The 7,656-nt window shown below is 35.0% G+C and overlaps 1 long non-coding RNA gene across 1 annotated transcript; it reads left to right on the forward strand.

Annotated features, from left to right (window-relative positions):
* The first annotated feature begins 211 nt into the window (after positions 1-211).
* Positions 212-7,100, forward strand: LOC136275139 (uncharacterized). Its single transcript, XR_010713666.1, has 3 exons — positions 212-531; positions 4,276-4,473; positions 4,609-7,100. It is a non-coding gene; the product is annotated as an uncharacterized lncRNA (long non-coding RNA).
* The last annotated feature ends 556 nt before the right edge of the window (positions 7,101-7,656 follow it).

A 7,656-nucleotide genomic window follows, 5' to 3' on the forward strand; every position in this document is an offset into this window, starting at 1 on the left:
CGACGAATTACTCACTTTATATTTACAAACAAAAATCGATTGATAATAAAAATATATATATTGCTGCACTCATTTGAAAATATACATTGTTTCAAAGATACTAACGAAAAAATGTACACATCATCAAATCACAAAATCAATACTTTAAATTCTTATATAAAACATACCGGTAGTTTCAGGGAATATCATTCAAATAAGCTTCAGTGTCACAACAGGCATAGAGTTGAAGCATGGGAGGACAAATTCATTTCTTCTTTATATGTGTGTATTTCAGCGCTTCGGTAAAATGTACATTACCAGGATTTGTGTTACAACAGCGATTCGTTAAAAGTAATTTTCTGCCAACCTCTTCTTGCGTTGAGGTCGCTAACCAAACCGAAAGCTCCTTGCTCTGCTCGGCTATTTGTCTGAAGACTCATAGGGATAATGTTGTTTCCAGTCGCCATGTTGTCTCTACAAGATGTGTCTGTTGTAGACGTTTGTTAACAGGGGTACAGTTTTCCGACACTGAGTGGACCACGTATCAACAAGGTAACACATTTTGTTTAATTAAAGTGTCGATGAAAATATTGAACATTGAGGTTGGAATAATTTCATTTGTTGCATACAGTAAATCTTGTTTAGAACGATTAAAAGAAAATAGCTAAATTTCGGGAAAAGCAAAGGTGGTTATTTTTCTTTTCTTTTTTTGAGTATCCAGTTAAATTCGTGACAAATCTCTGCAAAGTTTTACGGTAATAACGAATCCAGCCATAACGAATTTACGGATATATCGAATTAACTTTGAGTCCCGTAAAGGTAAATAATGACAACATTTAACACTTTCATAACGAAAGTTTTGACAGTTTAAACAGTTGATGCTTCCATTTAAAATAAAAGTTTAAATAAATGTATTTTCACAAAAAATTTTCAATTCAAATTCCATTTAAAGACATGATCAAAAGATTTCTTTTTTACATTTTATGCTTCAATTAGCTAAAATTGTACTCTGACGAAAGAGACCAAGCATTTATTAAATTCGCTATAGTTAAAGTTACGAATTCGCTATACGGATGAAACGAATAAAGGATACAAAATAATAAATGCTTTTTGGTCCCTAGGACTTCGCTAACCGAGATTTACTGTATTTCTTTTATTTTGTTTCTATGTTGTTGTTATAGTTGTGGTATTTGATTTTGCTGTCTCGCTGCTGGTAATTGTTAATTATAACGTCTATGATGTTATAGTAGGCTATTAATAAATAATTCGTGTAATGCATTGAATATGTAAAGATAGCAACTGTTACCGTTAACACACTTGAAATATACAAAGGACATAACAAACAAATATGTTTAGAAAATAAAAGTGTCATTTCAACATTGATAGAATAGCAACAATGTTCCACTCTTCAGAAAAGAGAGAAAACAATTAACTATTTGAGGGGAAAGGAAATTAAAATACTTCAAAATTGTTTACACCCCAAAATTATTTACCTAGGCCTATTGGTAAACATAAAGGATAGTTTGTGCAATAAAAGTGATTAAGCAAAACGATTGTAAAAACTGCTCCAAACTGCTTTGGCGTTTTGGCGCCTCTTTCCTTCCAATGACGAATGGACATGTTCTGCTAATGTGTTGTCGTAGCCGAGTTGTATTTATTATTATGATATATTGCAAGAAAAATCTTTACAGTATTAATTAAGTGATAAGGAATCATTCTTTAAGTATCACATGACGAAAAACCATCTTTAAGCAAGTCCTTAAAGGTGGCCTAAAGGTGACTTAAAGGAGCTCAAAGGCTATACAACCTTTAAGCCGCCTTTAAGTCACCTTTAAGCAAGTGCTTATAGGTCCTGAATGTCCAAACTTCTTTAAGCCACCTTTAAGCCACCTTTAAGCATCTTTAAGTGGCATTTACGCTCTCTTTACACTGCCTTTACACTGTCTTTAAGTGGCCTTTAAGTCAATATTGATCAAGCTAAACAATAAAAACATATATTAAATGCAAAAGCTCTTTTATAGAGATGGGAGGGGGTCATCCGAGTGATAATATAATTTCCAAGGAAGGGGGGGGGGGGTGTTCCAGGCAGTTTTAATCGTCGCTCCATTAAACACAGATCGCTATCATCAGCACCGCTCCGATGGACACAGATTGCCGTTATAAAATTCTTTATAATTTTTTTGGGGTTTCAAAATTATTGTAGGGATGAGCGCAGTCTCTGTATCTTAATATGTGCATAAAACTAATCAAAGTATGTTTGTTTCCTATTATAAATTAATCGGTGAAAAAAATATCTCTCTCTCTCTCTCTCTCTCTCTCTCTCTATCAGTTCATCCGGTTATTAAATAAACAAAATAAAGATAATGAACCAAAAATGCATGATTTAATTTGTTAATCGGTTTAAGGTTTGTATTTTTTTTTTAAATTTTCATTATTTCTAACTCTAGATCTGCTAGATACATGTTAAAGATGAAAAGACTCTCAACTGCCTTTGTTATATCGGGCAGGATATTACTGCTTTGTTTGTCTAGACATAGTTTTGTTCGTTTGTGTAAATCTAATTAGAGTCTATTGTTTGTCCAACTTAAGAAAACCCCTGGAACTAACACAGAATATACAAGATATACACAACAGTTGTGTCGTGTGCCCAGGTGCATGTTTGTGTATATCTAATTAAAGTCTATTGTTTGTCCAACTTAAGAAAACCCCTGGAACTAAAACAGAATATACAAGATATACACAACAGGTGTGTCGTGTGCCCAGGTGCACGTCAGGGTTTCTAAAGGCGTTGAATCTTAGTATGTACGAGTATACGATAAGTATAATGAATAAAAGTTAATTTACATTTGTTATTTATTTTCAAAGTATTATTTCCTAGCTCTGGGTTTCAAAGATGTTACGTCTACAAATTAACGATACATGTATGTAAGAGTAAAATCTTGAGGCTAATTAATTAATGTACCGGTGATCATAAATAGGGGTTGATTATTTAAATATAGGTATAAGGGTAAATATGTCAAATATACCCGGCCTGGCACATCATACAATTGTATGTACAAGTCATTTGCAATTGCCACATGCAGTAAATACGTCACGGGTAATTGGTGACCAAGTTCCGTATTTCATTCTAAATACATGCATGCGTGTAATTTATAAATTAGATATAATTGATTGTTACAAACTGAATGGTTTGTCAAAATCTTTTCAAGTAAACACATTCAATACAGTGATTCAATATCCACTGATATATAGGATATAAAAACGCTCGTTTATATGTAAGTTGCCGTGGCGCAGAGGATGTGTGGCGATGCTAGTAAACTAAGGGTCTCGGGTTCAATTCTCGGTATGGCCGGTTTTTTTTTTTTTTTGGTTTTTTTTTTTTTCATTTTTCTTTCTAGAACAAAAACCGTTTTAATACCTTTTCTTTCATAAAGTTAATAAATTTTGTTGGAAATTAAGCACATTATTGAATTAAATTTTTTTAATGGCTTAAAGGTGGCTTAAAGGTAGCTTAAAGGTGGCTTAAAGAAGTTTGGACATTAAGGACCTATAAGTTGTCCTTAAAGGTGGCTTAAAGATGGCTTAAAGATAGTCTTTAAGCTGCCTTTAAGCCATCTTTACGCTTTCTTTAAGCCACCTTTAAGCAATACATATAGCTTAAAGGTAGCTTAAAGGTGGCTTAAAGATCGTCTTTAAGCTACCTTTAAGCACCTTTAAGCTATCTTTAAGGAGGACTTAAAGATGGTCATTCATCCTGTGTATTATGAGGTGATAATTTTGGTCGGGGCGTAGTCAAATCCAATAAAGCCCGAAGGGCTAGATATAACAATGTTACGACCAAAATTATCACCTCATAACATTCAAAGAATTATTCCTTTTACCTATATTTATATTATTTCCATTTTTTACACTTTAAAAGATCATTTCAAAACGAATGTTTGGTGTTTTTTTTCATGTAGCACATTCTACAAATGTATGAATTACTACGCAGAGCAGCCGATACCGTTTTTCGGTTATGCTAGTATAATACACGCCAATTATGTGTCGCTCACCTTTTATGAAATTATTGGGTTTTAGGGCTCAAAATTGATTTCTAATGTTATCACGAACAAAGACAGTTGAAAACATAATTATTTTTATTTAACATGCAGATCATTTAGTCGCCACTACAGAGTATACATTAAAAGTTTAAACCTAGACTCCGATTAAATTATTTGAGTTGTCTTTTATTTGTCGTACTTTAATCAAGTCGTGTAGGACTTAGATACTGAGGGAAATGTGTGGGGTTTTTTTCAGATGGAACCAATGTTGTGTATTCATATTGCCCAACAGAATACATTGATGTCAATTATTCAATGGTCAGAACCTGTCTTAGGTTGGAGTTGCTGGCAAAAAATTACAGTGATGCAGCTTTAAGTTGTCAGAGGGACGGAGGGGATTTAATCCGAATTGACTCTGCTGAGAAGTATACCATATTTCAGCAATTTATCGCCAGTAAGTAATCATATCTTATGCAATACTCTTAAAACGGATTGTTTTTTTTTAAGAAAATCGCAAGAAAGATTTATGCATTTACATGTAAACCATGCAGAGAAAGAGGTTAAAATAGTTCAAATTGTGATATTTCAGGTAATGCATCACTCACTGTTGATTATGTTTGGATTCAAGGCTTCAAGGACGCGAATAATGTTTGGAGATTCCATGACAGCACAGTAATGACCTTGCATTGCACTATGTATACTACATCTTACGGATACACATTACAAAATCGGATTAGCTTTCGCGTCAGTGGAACCGTCTGTTTTGGTGAACCTGACAATTCCTATTATAGCTCTGTCTGTGAAATTTAAAATTGTTTTGACGATTACCACATTGATTGTATGCTACAATATTGGTTTAAAATATAGTGGTTTTGTTGAGGTTCAGGACAACGTCATATTAAATCCATGTGGTATACTTCCATGTAATCATGTAATATCATATACTTATAGAAAAAATATCCTTTTTCGCCATGTGCGATGTAAAAACCCTAGGGGTGTGATATAAGATGTCTATCTCATACTTGAAGTGTATATTACCCGTGTGATAAACATTTGCTTTATCAAACGGGTGATGCTTTGTCAAATACTTTCGGTCCGAACTATTTTTGACACAGTCCCTCGCTTTTGTGTTTTCCCTCATATTTGTAATTTAAATCTTTGACAAAATCAATTTTAAATAATTTTTGGGTAGTAGATATAGTTATGTGGAGAATACTAGAAAATCTTTGAAAATAGGACACTGAATCGTTAAAGCTGTAACCCTCTGACTAAATGAATCTATCCCACTGGAAACTGCCTTCCGCCGATTCTTACATGCGTGCCTTCTTCGCATGACTGAGTTCCCACCATTCATGTCATTCCCAGAACTAGTCCGACAGTCACCACCCTGGAGGCATCTGCCCAGCTGCAGCCGGACATGGTATACCCTAGTCTAAGCCAGCTTGCAGTTATGTTTAGACTTCCCCATGGTCTGCTCAATCTCCATCCTTCTCTTATGCTGCTCCTCCTCAACCTATTGCTGATCACGGAAAAGACGCTAAAACTTCAACAGGAATGACTTCCAGTTCGATGTTTAGTCATACATCAGGTCTCTACACCTAGGCTTGCTCCTAGACTGTTTACTCTGCATATCCTAGGGCTTGCAAATACAGTTCGGCGAATAATCAGAATAAGCTACATAGGGGGCACCTGTCTAGTAGGTTGGCTGCACATACTTCGTCTTCCCTCCCTCTCTTCCAAAATGACAGACAGGTATAAAGGCGCTAGGAGGACTGCATTTCGTTGAGACGTGGTATTCCTGTAGAGGTTACAGTCTGCACTGCTGTTTGAGTTCTGGCGATCGACAGGCAAGGGTCTGGGGGCCACGACGTCAAGTTTCTATCATCATGCAATGGTGGCAGTCCCACGAACCTAACATCAACAGAGTGTGAAGACCCTCGGGTAAACTCCCCAATCGCAAACCAAACAACTTATATCAGGGGTATATACCGACCAAGCAGGCCCGCCGGGCATGGGGTTAGGGAGGGGACATGTAATCTAGTCGCACACTGGGGATAAGGTGAATGAAACTGGAAACCTACAGAACCTCCTATATGTACTGATTGCATGTTCTGTGTGACTGGGCTACTACTGCCACAAGTCAGCACCTGTCCTAGCAAAGAGGGCACGCATGAAGTACAAGTTACAGGGGCTCTTGTATAACTGCTAAGAGAAAAAAATCTGAAGAGTTCCCACCGTGTAGAACACACAAGAGGGGGGGGGGGGGTCAAGATCGGTGTAACACGGGGGCCGTGATTTTGAAAGTAGGTCATCGAGTATTCAAAGACCTATTATGTTTCATTAAAATCGATTTTGATAACCAAAAGCATCGCACGGAAGACAGTGATTATTGATAAACTACCCGTAGTTACATGAGATTTGAGATATCTTTGGAAAAGCTGAAACACTTCGACAAAATGCAGGTCAGGCAGGCGCCATGTATTTTCAGGGTATTTTATTAAAAATTTTGAATCCTGCTGCAGAACTTATTCATGTGAATAGAAAATCTTATAATTTATAAATGAAAACCATCTCACATCTATGAATTGAGGAATATTTGATCGAAAATCCGATGTGGCGTAGGGGGCTGATGATCTTGCGGCGAAGTTGGGGGGGGGGGGGTGTGATTATATTTTATATAAGCAAATTTTCCCACCAAAATCCCCATTTTGATGTAGCGATTCATGAACATGTGCTTATTGAATTTTATATCTATTCAACGTATTTGTACTCCCGCTTTTAATTTCATCCTTTTTTGTAATCTTTATTTATGATATATGTAAATTTATATTTAATAAAAATTAACTCACATATAATTTTAGAAACTATCCTTGCTGCTTTGTGTATAAAATATTGACAGACTGATCACTGTTTTTCATCAACGCACATGGAAAAAACTCTTCCGTTTTTTTCGAGAATTTCTTTTGATTTAAAAGAAACAAAATAGTTGTTCTCAATTTCTCTATATGGTTGTTTGTAAGCTGTATATCTAAGCTCATTGTGCATGTATTTTTGTATTGTAAAAGAATTCGATGTAAATATTTTTTCCATGCAACGTTTCCAATAAAGCAATGAAGAGTTGTATCTTGAAACTTCATACATCCTTGTATTATAAAAAAAAAAGTAAAATGATAACACTGAATAATGTGGCCGATTTTTGATTTTTTTTTTTTCGAAGGGAAAACCTCATTGATGTGAAAAAACGCCTCCGTGACACAAAATAAATTGCCATGATCGATTCAGTCAATTTTATCGCCAAGGAAAGGATATACATAGGCTATCTAATCCTTTTGAATTTATTCAATAAAATATGTTTAAGGACGGCGGACCCAATTCATTTCTACAATATATTTTTTTTTAAATTTTTATATAATATTAATCAGTTAATCGCGAGTGAAAATCAATAAAAAGAAATAACATAATTATCGACTTCCTTATTTTACTGGGGGCGTTGGGTACGAAAATCCTCAGATACAATAGGGGTGTGGTATAAAAACTGATATTTTAAAAATTTTTGCAATAGATGTTAACTCTAATTAAATTGTAATATTAAGATGACAATAAGCTTACCGATGAACAGGAAAAAAATGTAGGTCAT

The sequence above is a fragment of the Magallana gigas genome, chromosome 1 (assembly GCF_963853765.1).
Source record: "Magallana gigas chromosome 1, xbMagGiga1.1, whole genome shotgun sequence".
In the NCBI taxonomy this organism is placed as follows: domain Eukaryota; kingdom Metazoa; phylum Mollusca; class Bivalvia; order Ostreida; family Ostreidae; genus Magallana; species Magallana gigas.